The sequence below is a fragment of the Oncorhynchus kisutch genome, linkage group LG30 (genome assembly GCF_002021735.2).
Source record: "Oncorhynchus kisutch isolate 150728-3 linkage group LG30, Okis_V2, whole genome shotgun sequence".
Lineage (NCBI taxonomy): Eukaryota > Metazoa > Chordata > Actinopteri > Salmoniformes > Salmonidae > Oncorhynchus > Oncorhynchus kisutch.
In genome coordinates, this window is record NC_034203.2 from 22111634 (window position 1) to 22125327 (window position 13694).

Below are 13694 nucleotides of genomic sequence, written 5' to 3' on the forward strand. Positions count from 1 at the left end.
CATATACTGTATGTTGCGATAATACATTAACACACACTCCTTGAGTAGGCAAGTGATAAACAGTTATTTATTCTTCTCATGTGCATTAGCATGTGTGTCATTTGTCGAAGGAAGCAAATAGATTATGAACCTAAAAGTCGCACCTTGAAGGTGACGAAGAAATATATAATTCCATTTTTATTGTGCATGTAAAAGCAACATAAATCATTTTTAAGTGTGAGGCTCATCAAACATCCAATATCAAAACACAGTGTTATTCTACTCCCAGAGAACAACGTTGCATGTTGACCCTAATAAACATGCCATCATACTAAATCAATATTATGTTATTCACATCTACAGCAGTAACCTACAGCCCCCAGGCCAGAAGCACCTCTGGAAGTGAGAACATGGATGAAGACATCATCCTCATCAGGCTGCTAAGCTACTGGTATCCCACTGCATAGTATCATGTTCCTTGCTCACATGCTGGGGCCTAAATTGGTCAATCTAATTCAGTGCAAAGACATATTAATGAATTCCCTTTTCCCCAATACTATACTACAAGCAGAGCTCTAGATTTACCCGGTTTTATTTATGCAGTTGAAATGGCATATTCTGAGCAATTCCCTTCTCTCTTATTTAACCATTATTTTGACAGGGAATCTGCTGAGACCAAGGGTTCTGTCACAGATGAGCCCTGCATCACATCAATACATATCTAAATACATTATACACATCATTATACACATCAATACATATCAATAAACATTATGCACACCCTTATACACATCATTATACACGTCAATACACATCAAAGCAAAACACGATCATAGAAAACAAACACATTTTTCAGTAAATGGTCAATAAGTCTTGTTGAATTGCCCTAGAGGCAGCAATTCATCAAATTTTAGAGAGCCTTGGAGATTATTCCATAAGTAAGGTGTAAATAAACTAAAAGCAGATTTACCTCTCAGTGGAGTTCGAAGGGATCTCCAAATTTAGCCATCCCTGAGACTGAGTGTGGTATCTCGTACATCTGTAAGATAACAATGAAGTAAGGTACGGAGGAGGTTTACGCAGGAGGGCTTTATAAACAAAAAGAATGCAATGCCTTGATCAATGAGACCTCAGAGAGGGCCAGTCTACTTTCTAATACAGAATGCAGTGATGTGTACTGAACCTATCGCCTGTAATAAGTGTTGTGTGCTATGATAAACAGCTGCATTGATTTACAGTGGCTTGCGAAAGTATTCACCCCCCTTGGCATTTTTCATATTTTGTTTCATTACAACCTGTAATTTAAATGTATTTTTATTTGGATTTCATGTAATGGACATACACAAAATAGTCCAAATTGGTGAAGTGAAAGTAAAAATATAACTTGTTTAAAAATATTAGGACAAATAAAAACGGAAAAGGGGTATGTATTCACCCCCTTTGCTATGAAGCCCCTAAATAAGATCTGGTGCAACCAATTACCATCAGAAGTCACATAATTAGTTAAATAAAGTCCATCTGTGTGCAATCTAAGTGTCACGTGATCTGTCACATGATCTCAGTATCTATACACCTGTTCTGAAAGGCCCCAGAGTCTGCAACACCACTAAGCAAGGGGCTCAACCAAGCAAGCTGTAACGGTTCTCTTTCGGTGAAGTAGAGGCGGACCAAAATGCAGCGTGGTGGTTATTCATGTTCTTTAATTTATAAAGACACTACACATGAGATAACTAACAAAAACAACAAACGTGAGAAAACCTAAAACAGTCCCATCTGGTGCAAACACAAAGACACAGTGAAACCCAGGCTACCTAAATATGGTTCCCAATCAGAGACAATGACTAACACCTGCCTCTGATTGAGAACCATATCAGGCCAGACATAGAAATAGACAAACAAGACATCCAACATAGAATGCCCACTCAGATCACACCCTGACCAACCAAAACATAGAAACATACAAAGCAAACTATGGTCAGGGTGTGACACAAGCGGCACTATGAATACCAAGGAGCTCTCCAAACAGGGTTGGGTTACAAAAAATATCTGGAACTTTGAACATCCCACGGAGCATCATTAAATACATTATTAAAAAATGGAAAGAATATGGCACCACAACAAACCTGCCAAGAGAGGGCCGCCCATCAAAACTCACAGACTATGCAAGGAGGGCATTAATCAGAGAGGCAACAAAGATACCAAAGATAACCTTGAAGGAACTGCAATGCTCCACAGTGGAGATTGGAGTATCTCTCCATAGGACCATTTTAAGCCATACACTCCACAGAGCTGGGCTACAGAAGAGTGGCCAGAAAAAAGCCATTGCTTAACTTCTCTAGGGTAGGGGGTAGCATTTGGAATTTTGGATGAAAAGGGTTCCCAAATTAAACTGCCTTCTACTCAGGCCCAGAAGATAGGATATGCATATTGATTTGGATAGATTTGGTAGATTTGGATAGAAAACACTCTAAAGTTTCCAAAACTGTTAAAAGTGTCTGTGAGTATAACAGAACTGATTTGGCAGGCAAAAACCTGAGAAAAATCCATTCATGAAGTAGGATTTATTTTGTTGTTGTAGTTTTCTATTCAATGTCATTACAGTATCCATTGACTTAGGACAAACTGCAGTTATGCCTTCTATGCCTTCCACTAGATGTCAACAGTGTTTAGAAATAGTTTCAGGCTTGTATTCTGAAAAATGAGGGAGTAAGAGCAGTCTGATTGAGTGGACCCTGCCGTGTCACAGAGCTTTTTCATGCGTGCGACCGAGAGAGTACCTTTCTTGTTTACCTTTTATATTGACGACATTATTGTCCGGTTGAAATATTATCGATTTTGTAGGCTAAAAACAACCTGAGGATTGAATATAAACATTGTTTGACATGTTTCTATGAACTTTACGGATACAATTTGGATTTTCTTTCTGCCTGTTTTGACTGCGTTTGAGCCTGTGAATTGCTGAAGAAAACGCGCAAACAAAACTGAGGTTTTCGGATATAAAGAGAGACTTTATCGAACAAAAGGAACATTTATTGAATAAATTAATGTCTTCTGAGTGCAACCATATGAAGATCATCAAAGGTAAGTGATTAATTGTATCTCTATTTCTGACTTGTGTAACTCTTCTACTTGTCTGGTTACTGTTTGTAATGATTTGTCTGCTGGGCTCTGTTCTCAAGTAATTGTAAGGTATGCTTTTGCCGTAAAGCATTTTTAAAATCTGACAACGTAGTTGGATTCACAAGAAGTTAATCTTTAAACCTATGTAAAATAGTTGTATCTTTTCAGAATTTTTATAATGAGTATTTCTGTATTTCTGCTCTGCAATCTCACTGAATGTACCCTAGAGAGGTTAAAGATTTTTTTTTAAATACACGTTTGGTGTTCGCCAAAATGCATGGGGGAGACTCCCCAAACATATGGAAGAAGGATTCTAATCAGATGAGATTAATATTGAGCTTTTTGGCCATCAAGGAAAACGCTATGTCTGGCGCACACCCAAAACCTCTCATCACCCCGAGAACCCTATCCCCACAGTGATGCATGGTGGTGGACGCATCATGCTGTGGGGATGTTTTTCACTGGTCAGAAGTGAAGGAATGATAGATGGCGCTAAATACAGGAAAATTCTTAAGGGAAACCTGTTTTAGTCTTCCAGAGATCTGAGACTGGGACGGAGGTTCACCTTCCAGCAGGACAATGACCCTTAGCATATAGCTAAAGCAACACTCAAGTGGTTTAAGGGGAAACATTTAAGTGTCTTGGAATTTAAATGGCCTAGTCCATGCCAAGACCTCAATCCAATTGAGAATCTGTGATATGACTTAAAAATTGCTGTACACCAGCGGAACCCATCTAACTTGAAGGAGCTGGAGCAGGTTTGCCTTGAAGGGAACACACTAAATGTGTTGGGTAAGGTGTCATGAAATGTAATGTTGTGTAGTATTTTAAACTGTATGTAAATGTCTTATGTTGCTGGACCCCAGGAAGAGTAATGAGGATCCATAATATTTTTTTATTTTTTATTTCACCTTTATTTAACCAGGTAGGCTAGTTGAGAACAAGTTCTCATTTGCAACTGCGACCTGGCCAAGATAAAGCATAGCAGTGTGAGCATACAACAAAGAGTTACACATGGAGTAAACAATTAACAAGTCAATAACACAGTAGAAAACAAAGGGGGGGTCTATATACAATGTGTGCAAAAGGCATGAGGAGGTAGGCAAATAATTACAATTTTGCAGATTAACACTGGAGTGATAAATGATCAGATGGTCATGTACAGGTAGAGATATTAGTGTGCCGAAGAGCAGAAAAGTAAATAAATAAAAACAGTATGGGGATGAGGTAGGTGAAAAGGGTGGGCTATTTACCAATAGACTATGTACAGCTGCAGCGATCGGTTAGCTGCTCAGATAGCTGATGTTTGAAGTTGGTGAGGGAGATAAAAGTCTCCAACTTCAGCGATTTTTGCAATTCGTTCCAGTCACAGGCAGCAGAGTACTGGAACGAAAGGCGGCCAAATGAGGTGTTGGCTTTAGGGATGATCAGTGAGATACACCTGCTGGAGCGCGTGCTACGGATGGGTGTTGCCATCGTGACCAGTGAGCTGAGATAAGGCGGAGCTTTACCTAGCATGGACTTGTAGATGACCTGGACCCAGTGGGTCTGGCGACGAATATGTAGCGAGGGCCAGCCGACTAGAGCATACAAGTCGCAGTGGTGGGTGGTATAAGGTGGTTTAGTGACAAAACGGATGGCACTGTGATAGACTGCATCCAGTTTGCTGAGTAGAGTGTTGGAAGCCATTTTGTAGATGACATCGCCGAAGTCGAGGATCGGTAGGATAGTCAGTTTTACTAGGGTAAGCTTGGCGGCGTGAGTGAAGGAGGCTTTGTTGCGGAATAGAAAGCCGACTCTTGATTTGATTTTCGATTGGAGATGTTTGATATGAGTCTGGAAGGAGAGTTTGCAGTCTAGCCAGACACCTAGGTACTTATAGACGTCCACATATTCTAGGTCGGAACCATCCAGGGTGGTGATGCTAGTCGGGCATGCGGGTGCAGGCAGCGACCGGTTGAAAAGCATGCATTTGGTTTTACTAGCGTTTAAGAGCAGTTGGAGGCCACGGAAGGAGTGCTGTATGGCATTGAAGCTTGTTTGGAGGTTAGATAGCACAGTGTCCAAAGACGGGCCGAAAGTATATAGAATGGTGTCGTCTGCGTAGAGGTGGATCAGGGAATCGCCCGCAGCAAGAGCAACATCATTGATATACACAGAGAAAAGAGTCGGCCCGAGAATTGAACCCTGTGGCACCCCCATAGAGACTGCCAGAGGACAAGACAGCATGCCCTCCGATTTGACACACTGAACTCTGTCTGCAAAGTAATTGGTGAACCAGGCAAGGCAGTCATCCGAAAAACCGAGGCTACTGAGTCTGCCGATAAGAATATGGTGATTGACAGAGTCGAAAGCCTTGGCAAGGTCGATGAAGACGGCTGCACAGTACTGTCTTTTATCGATGGCGGTTATGATATCGTTTAGTACCTTGAGTGTGGCTGAGGTGCACCCATGACCGGCTCGGAAACCAGATTGCACAGCGGAGAAGGTGCGGTGGGATTCGAGATGGTCAGTGACCTGTTTGTTGACTTGGCTTTCGAAGACCTTAGATAGGCAGGGCAGGATGGATATAGGTCTGTAACAGTTTGGGTCCAGGGTGTCTCCCCCTTTGAAGAGGGGGATGACTGCGGCAGCTTTCCAATCCTTGGGGATCTCAGACGAGATGAAAGAGAGGTTGATAAATAAATACAATTCCATACAGGTGTACAGTTTAAAAAAATTGCAGATTGACTAACATTGTTTATATAGACAGTACAGGACCTAAATTCCCGTGGGACACCTTTCGTAATATCAAGGAAACCTGATTTTTCTTTAAAAGAAACCTGATTTAAGAAAAAATATATATTGTGTCCTGCCTGTCAAGTCATTTTCAAACCAATTACATGACGCCTGATCCATACAGATTACAGACAATCTTTGAATCAATAAAGAGTGGTCAACAGTATTGAAAGTCTTCGATAAGTCAATTAAGAGGGCAGCACAGTGCATCCTCCTATCCATACCCTTTACCACGTAATTTAACACCAAGGTTGGAGCAGAGGTGGTGCTCTGACCCGGCCTGAAACCAGACTGGTGAACACAGAATACAGCTCGTGGCTAGGAAGGATCTAAGCTGACAGTTGATTAGGCAAGACAATTTCGAGATAGGTCAATAATTATTTATGTTGGAAGGGTTACCAACTTTGTGGAGTGGGAGCACATGGGCTGCATTCCAAACCCTGGGGATAGCACCCGAGATAATAGTCAGATTAAAAATATCAATATCAATGTCAATGACTCCTTAATCAGCGGAACAGAACGTTGCAGCAAGAACGGATCTGGGAAATCAGCCCCATCAAGGCATCAAGCACATCACAAGTAGAAAGTTGTTGCAATGAAAAAGGGGGAACGAGAAAAGTAGTTGAGTGTCATCCGCATAGCAATGATAGGAGAGACCATGTGAGGACATGACAGAGCCACGTGACTTGGTGTATAGAGAGAAGAGGAGGGTGACTAGAACAAAGCCCTGGGGGACACCAGTATTGAAAGTATGTGGTGCAGACACAGATCCTCGCCACGTCACCTGGTAGGAGTGACCTACCAGGTAGGATGCAATCCAAGAGTGTGCAGAGCCTGAGACGCCCAACCCTGAGAGGATGGAGAGGAGGAGCTGATGGATCATGGTGACGAAGGTAGTGGATAGATCTAGGAGGATGAGAACAGAGGAGAGAGAATCAGCTTTGGCAGTGTGGAGAGCCTCCATAACACAAAGGAGAACAGTCTTGGTTGAGTGACATGTCTTGAAGCCTGACTGGTTAGGGTCAAGAAGATCAATCTGAGAGATAGCGAGAGTGTTGGTCAGAGACAGCACGCTCAAGTGTTTTGGAAAGAAAATAAAGAAGGGATACCGGTCTGTAGTTTCTTGTGGAGGGGAGAGACTCTGGCCATTTTGAAGTCAGAGGGGATCCAGCCAGTTGTCATGGATTAGTTGATGAAGAAAGTGATGATTGATAGAAGCTCTCCAGAGATGGTCTGGAGAAGGGGATGGGGTCAAGCAGGCAGGTTGTTGGGCGGTTGGACCTCAGTAGTCGCAGGATTTCATCTGGAGAGAGAGGGGAGAAAGTGGTCAAGGCATAGGGTAGTTCTATGTTTGTAGGACTAATGGACTCAAAAGGCTGAGTGAATGAGGAGCGGATGTCATCAACCTTCTTTTCAAAGTAGTATGCAAAGTCGGTTCACAGAGAGGGAGGGGGAGGGAGGGGGAGTGGTTGATTAAGGAGGGGGGAGAAGGTGGAAAATAGTTTCCTAGGGTTAGGCTTACATTTTTAAGTGATAGAAAGTGGCTTTAGCAGTGGAAGTGAAGATAGAGAGGTGGGAGTGAAAGGATGATAGTTCCTCTGGAAGTACATTTTTCCTCTGTTTTTGCTCAGCTGCCCGCTCCTCCCTTGACTCACAATGAATCACTCAGCCATAGAGCAGGCCGGGTAGGCTGAGCTGGCTGGGAGGAAAGGGGACAGTGTGAGTCATAGGAGGCTGAAAGGGAGGAGAGTAGGGTCAAAGAGGCAGAATCAGGAGACAGGAGAGAGAAAGATTTAGCAGAAGGGAGAGATGATAGGATAGAAGGCGAGAGAGTAGTGGGAGAGAGAAAGCAAAGATTGTGATGGCGCATGACCATCTGTGTAGGGGCTGAGTGACTATGGTAGGAGGAGAAGGAGACAGAAAAGAAAACAAAGTATTGATCAGGGACCTGAACAGGGGTTGCAGTGAGATTAATAGGCAAACAGCATCTAGTAAAGATTAGGTTAAGCGTATTGCCTGCCTTGTGAGTGGGAGGGGACTATAAAAGGGTGAGGTCAAAGGAGGCAAGGAGGGGACAGAAAGAGGTGGAAATAAATTTATTGAAGGCAGACATCGGGAGGTTGACATCACCCAGTACAATGAGCGGTGAGCCATTGTCAGGAAATTAGCTTATCAAGGTGTCAAGCTCATTGAGGAACTCTCTAAGGGCACCTGGTGGGCAATAGATGACAACAATGTTAAGCTTGAGTGGACAAGTAACAGTGAAAGCATGGAATTCAGATGAGGAGGTGAACAGGAGAGTGAGGGAGAAAAGAGAAAATCTCCACTTAGGAGAAATAAGTAGCCCTGTGCCACCACTTCGATGACAGATGCTCTTGGACTATGAGAGAACACATAGTCAGATGAAGAAAGAGCAGCTGGAGTAGCAGTGTTCTCTAGGGTGATCCATGTCTCCGCCAGGGCCAAAAATTCTAGGGACTGATCAAATCACTCCACCATTTTCTGGTTGCTAAAATTGTAATAGTTTTGTGACAAAACAAGCAACTATATTGTAGAGTATCATTGTACCATCTAAACCGCTGTGAAATATATTTTCCATAAATATTATATTTTCATCTGTTTGAGGCTGGTGTACAAAACTGAAAGTAAAAGACGCAAAATCTAAACTTCAGAACAGGAAGCATAGATACAGCGCACATGGAACAGATTTGCTTTCAATGAGAATGACCGATATATAACTCACATTTCTATATGAATTTCGTCAGGTCACCCAAAAAGTTAAATATTGCAGCTTTAAAGGGAAATTTCTAAATTGTTCAACTTCATATTCATTATCTTCAGCACCACCCCAACATCAACATATGTGAACATTGCCCATTTCTATGTTTTGCAGTAAAAAAAGATAGAGGAAGATATGACATTATCGATGTGCATTGTATGATTTTAACCAATTATGAGTCGGCATTGCCTACTAATTGGTTAATGATGTCTGTCACGAACCTCGCTGAAGATGGTGCCTCTTCCTGTTCGGGCGGTGCTCGGCGGTCGTCGTCGCCGGCCTATTAGCTGCCATCGATTCCCATTCCGTTTGTTTTTGGTTATTGGGTAATTGGGTACACCTGTTTTGTATTAGGGTTTGTTTGTAGGTTATTTAAGGGCACTAGGCCCGCTGGGTATTTGTGCGGGCTTGTTTCTTGTTACTCTGTGTTGGATGGTGTTATTTGTTCGTGTCTTTATTCTCCGGACAATTTTTGTCCTGTTGTTTGGACTGGCAACTTGTATACGCCCTGTGTGTTGGCGTGACCGTTTTTGTTGCGCTGGTGAATAAATTTGACAAACGACTGAACCCTGCTCTCTGCGCCTGATTCCACCCACCACTCCTAGTTTATCGTAACAATGTCATTGGATACACTTATCTTCCTCCATCTTTTTTTTTGTGGAAAACATGGAAACACACCATTTTTATATATTCACTACTGTTCAAAAGTTTGGAGTCACTTAGAAATGTCCTTTCCATGAAAACATGAAATGAGTTGCAAAATGAATAGGAAATATAGTCAAGACGTTGACAAGGTTATAAATCATGTTTATTTTTTATTATTTTTTTTTGTCCAATTAAGCGCCGTCCACAGGGTGTGGCATGGTGTTGCAAAATGGAGTGATGGCCTTCCTTCTTCACGATCCCATTTACCCTGTACAAATCTCCCACTTTACCACCACCAATCACATTGCCTCCACCATGCTTGACAGATGGCATCAAGCACTCCTTCAGCATCTTTTAATTTTAATTTTCTTTTAATTTTAATTTTAATATTCTTTGTCTCACGGATGTTCTTCTTTGTGATCCGAACACCTCAAACTTAGATTTGTCTGTCCATATCACTTTTTTTCAAACTTCTTAATCATCTTCTTTCCCATCTTAATTTTCTGAGATATGTCTGAGATATGGCTTAGATGGAATAGCCTTCATTTCTCAGAACAAGAATATACTGACGAGTTTCCGAAGAAAGGTCTTTGTTTCTGGCCATTTTGAGCCTGTAATCGAACCTGCAAATGCCGATGCTCCAACTAGTCTGAAGAAGGCCAATTGTACTGCTTCTTAAATCAGCACAGCAGTTTTTAGCTGTGCTAACATAATTACAAAAGGGTTTTCTAATGATCAATTAGCCTTTTCAAATTATAAACTTGGATTACTTAACACAACGTGCCATTGGAACAGAGGAGTGATGGTTGCTGATAATGGGCCTCTGTATGCCTGTGTAGGTATTCCATAAAAAATCTGCCATTTCCATCTAAAATAGTAATTTATAACATTTACAACGTCTACACTGTGTTTCTGATCAGTTTTATGTTATTTTCATGGACAAAAAAAATTGCTTTTACCCTGTACAAATCTCCCACTTTACCACCACCAAAGCAAGGAAATGTCTAAGTGACATCAAACGTTTGAATGTTAATGTATGTTGATGTTGAAGTGGTGCTGGAGATGATGAATATGAAGTAAAACATGTTTTTAGATTTCTCTTTAAAGACGCACTCCAGCAATTTTTTTACTTTTCCTGTTGAGTAACAATATCCCACGTATGAATACAGTACTGTACACAAATCAAATCAAATTGATTTATATAGCCCTTCGTACATCAGCTGATATCTCAAAGTGCTGTACAGAAACCCAGCCTAAAACCCCAAACAGCAAGCAATGCAGGTGTAGAAGCACGGTGGCTAGGAAAAACTCCCTAGAAAGGCCGAAACCTAGGAAGAAACCTAGAGAGGAACCAGGCTATGTGGGGTGGCCAGTCCTCTTCTGGCTGTGCCGGGTGGAGATTATAACAGAACATGACCAAGATGTTCAAATGTTCATAAATGACCAGCATGGTCGTATAATAATAAGGCAGAACAGTTGAAACTGGAGCAGCACCACGGTCAGATGGACTGGGGACAGCAAGAGGTCATCATGTCAGGTAGTCCTTGGGCATGGTCCTAGGGCTCAGGTCCTCCAAGAGAGAGAAAGAAAGAGAGAATTAGAGAGAGCAGATGTAGGGTGGCCAGTCCTCTTCTGGCTGTGCCGGGTGGAGATTATAACAGAACATGGCCAAGATGTTCAAATGTTCATAAATTACCAGCATGGTCAAATAATAATAAGGCAGAACAGTTGAAACTGGAGCAGCAGCACGGCCAGGTGGACTGGGGACAGCAAGGAGTCATCATGTCAGGTAGTCCTGGGGCATGGTCCTAGGGCTCAGGTCCTCAGAGAGAGAGAAAGAAAGAGAGAAGGAGAGAATTAGAGAACGCACACTTAGATTCACACAGGACACCGAATAGGACAGGAGAAGTACTCCAGATATAACAAACTGACCCTAGCCCCCCAACACAAACTACTGCAGCATAATTACTGGAGGCTGAGACAGGAGGGGTCAGGAGACACTGTGGCCCCATCCGAGGACACCCCCGGACAGGGCCAAACAGGAAGGATATAACCCCACCCACTTTGCCAAAGCACAGCCCCCACACCACTAGAGGGATATCTTCAACCACCAACTTACCATCCTGAGACAAGGCTGAGTATAGCCCACAAAGATCTCCGCCATGCACAACCCAAGGGGGGGCGCCAACCCAGACAGGATGACCACATCAGTGAATCAACCCACTCAGGTGACGCACCCCTTCCAGGGACGGCATGAGAGAGCCCCAGTAAGCCAGTGACTCAGCCCCTGTAATAGGGTTAGAGGCAGAGAATCCCAGTGGAAAGAGGGGAACCGGCCAGGCAGAGACAGCAAGAGCGGTTCGTTGCTCCAGAGCCTTTCCGTTCACCTTCCTACTCCTGGGCCAGACTACACTCAATCATATGACCCACTGAAGAGATGAGTCTTCAGTAAAGACTTAAAGGTTGAGACCGAGTTTGCGTCTCTGACATGGGTAGGCAGACTGTTCCATAAAAATTGAGCTCTATAGGAGAAAGCCCTGCCTCCAGCTGTTTGCTTAGAAATTCTAGGGACAATTAGGAGGCCTGCGTCTTGTGACCGTAGCATACGTGTAGGTATGTACGGCAGGACCAAATCAGAGAGATAGGTAGGAGCAAGCCCATGTAATGCTTTGTAGGTTAGCAGTAAAACTTTGAAATCAGCCCTTGCATTGACAGGAAGCCAGTGTAGAGAGGCTAGCACTGGAGTAATATGATCAAATATTTTGGTTCTAGTCAGGATTCTAGCAGCCGTATTTAGCACCAACTGAAGTTTATTTAGTGCTTTATCCGGGTAGCCGGAAAGTAGAGCATTGCAGTAGTCTAACCTAGAAGTGACAAAAGCATGGATTAATTTTTCTGCATCATTATTGGACAGAAAGTTTCTGATTTTTGCAATGTTACGTAGATGGAAAAAAGCTGTCCTTGAAATGGTCTTGATATGTTCTTCAAAAGAGAGATCAGGGTCCAGAGTAACGCAGAGGTCCTTCACAGTTTTATTTGAGACGACTGTACAACCATTAAGATTAATTGTCAGATCAACAGAAGATCTCTTTGTTTCTTGGGACCTAGAACAAGCATCTATGTTTTGTCCGAGTTTAAAAGTAGAAAGTTTGCAGCCATCCACTTCCTTATGTCTGAAACACATGCGAGAGGAATGGAAGATTCGATATAGGCCGATAGTTTTTTATATTTTCTGGGTCAAGGTTTGGCTTTTTCAAGAGAGGCTTTATTACTGCCACTTTTAGTGAGTTTGGTACACATCCGGTGGATAGAGAGCCGTTTATTATGTTCAACATAGGAGGGCCAAGCACAGGAAGCAGCTCTTTCAGTAGTTTAGTTGGAATAGGGTCCAGTATGCAGCTTGAAGGTTTAGAGACCATGATTATTTTCATCATTGTGTCAAGAGATATAGTACTAAAACACTTGAGCGTCTCTCTTGATCCTAGGTCCTGGGAGAGTTGTGCAGACTCAGGACAACTGAGCTTTGAAGGAATACGCAGATTTAAAGAGGAGTCCGTAATTTGCTTTCTAATAATCATAATCTTTTCCTCAAAGAAGATAATGAATTTATCACTGCTTAAGTGAAAGTCATCCTCTCTTGGGGAATGCTGCTTTTTAGTTAGCTTTGTGACAGTATCAAAAAGGAATTTCGGATTGTTCTTATTTTCCTCAATTAAGTTAGAGAAATAGGATGATCGAGCAGCACGGTACTGTCTTTCCAAAATAGTCGGAAGACTTCCAGTTTGGTGTGGCGCCATTTCCGTTCCAATTTTCTGGAAGCTTGCTTCAGAGCTCGGGTATTTTCTGTGTACCAGGGAGCTAGTTTCTTATGAGAAATGTTTTTACACACACTTAAGGGGAACAAAATATGTTTGAGCAAAGTAGATTTTTTTGCAAACTTCAAGGAGTAGGCCAAAATAATAAGGAGCAGGTCTTATGGTGACCTCTGATGTCATCAGCCTCCCGCCTTGCTTGCAGGAACTATAGAGGAGCAATAGAGAAAAGAAGAGGAAAGTCCCACCATGTCATGAGGATACCTCAACCATTTATTGAGATGTGCCTTTTGTTAAGTAAATCAGCTGATAAATGAGGTGAAAAGGAGACTGGAGTGCGACTTTAATCTTCACATGGATGATTCACCATCTGATAAAGTATCTTAAATAATGTGGCCTTATATTAACAGTTGCGTAATATCTTAGTGCTGTAGGGATTTTTAATTGTTAATGGTAGTCCATTATAAACAAAAAAACGCTTCAGTAGTCCATGATAATTCCTAGAAGAACCTATTTGTTTTCTCTGTCTCTAACATATGGTAATTTTGAATATGATAGAGCTAATTATAGAACTTTACATC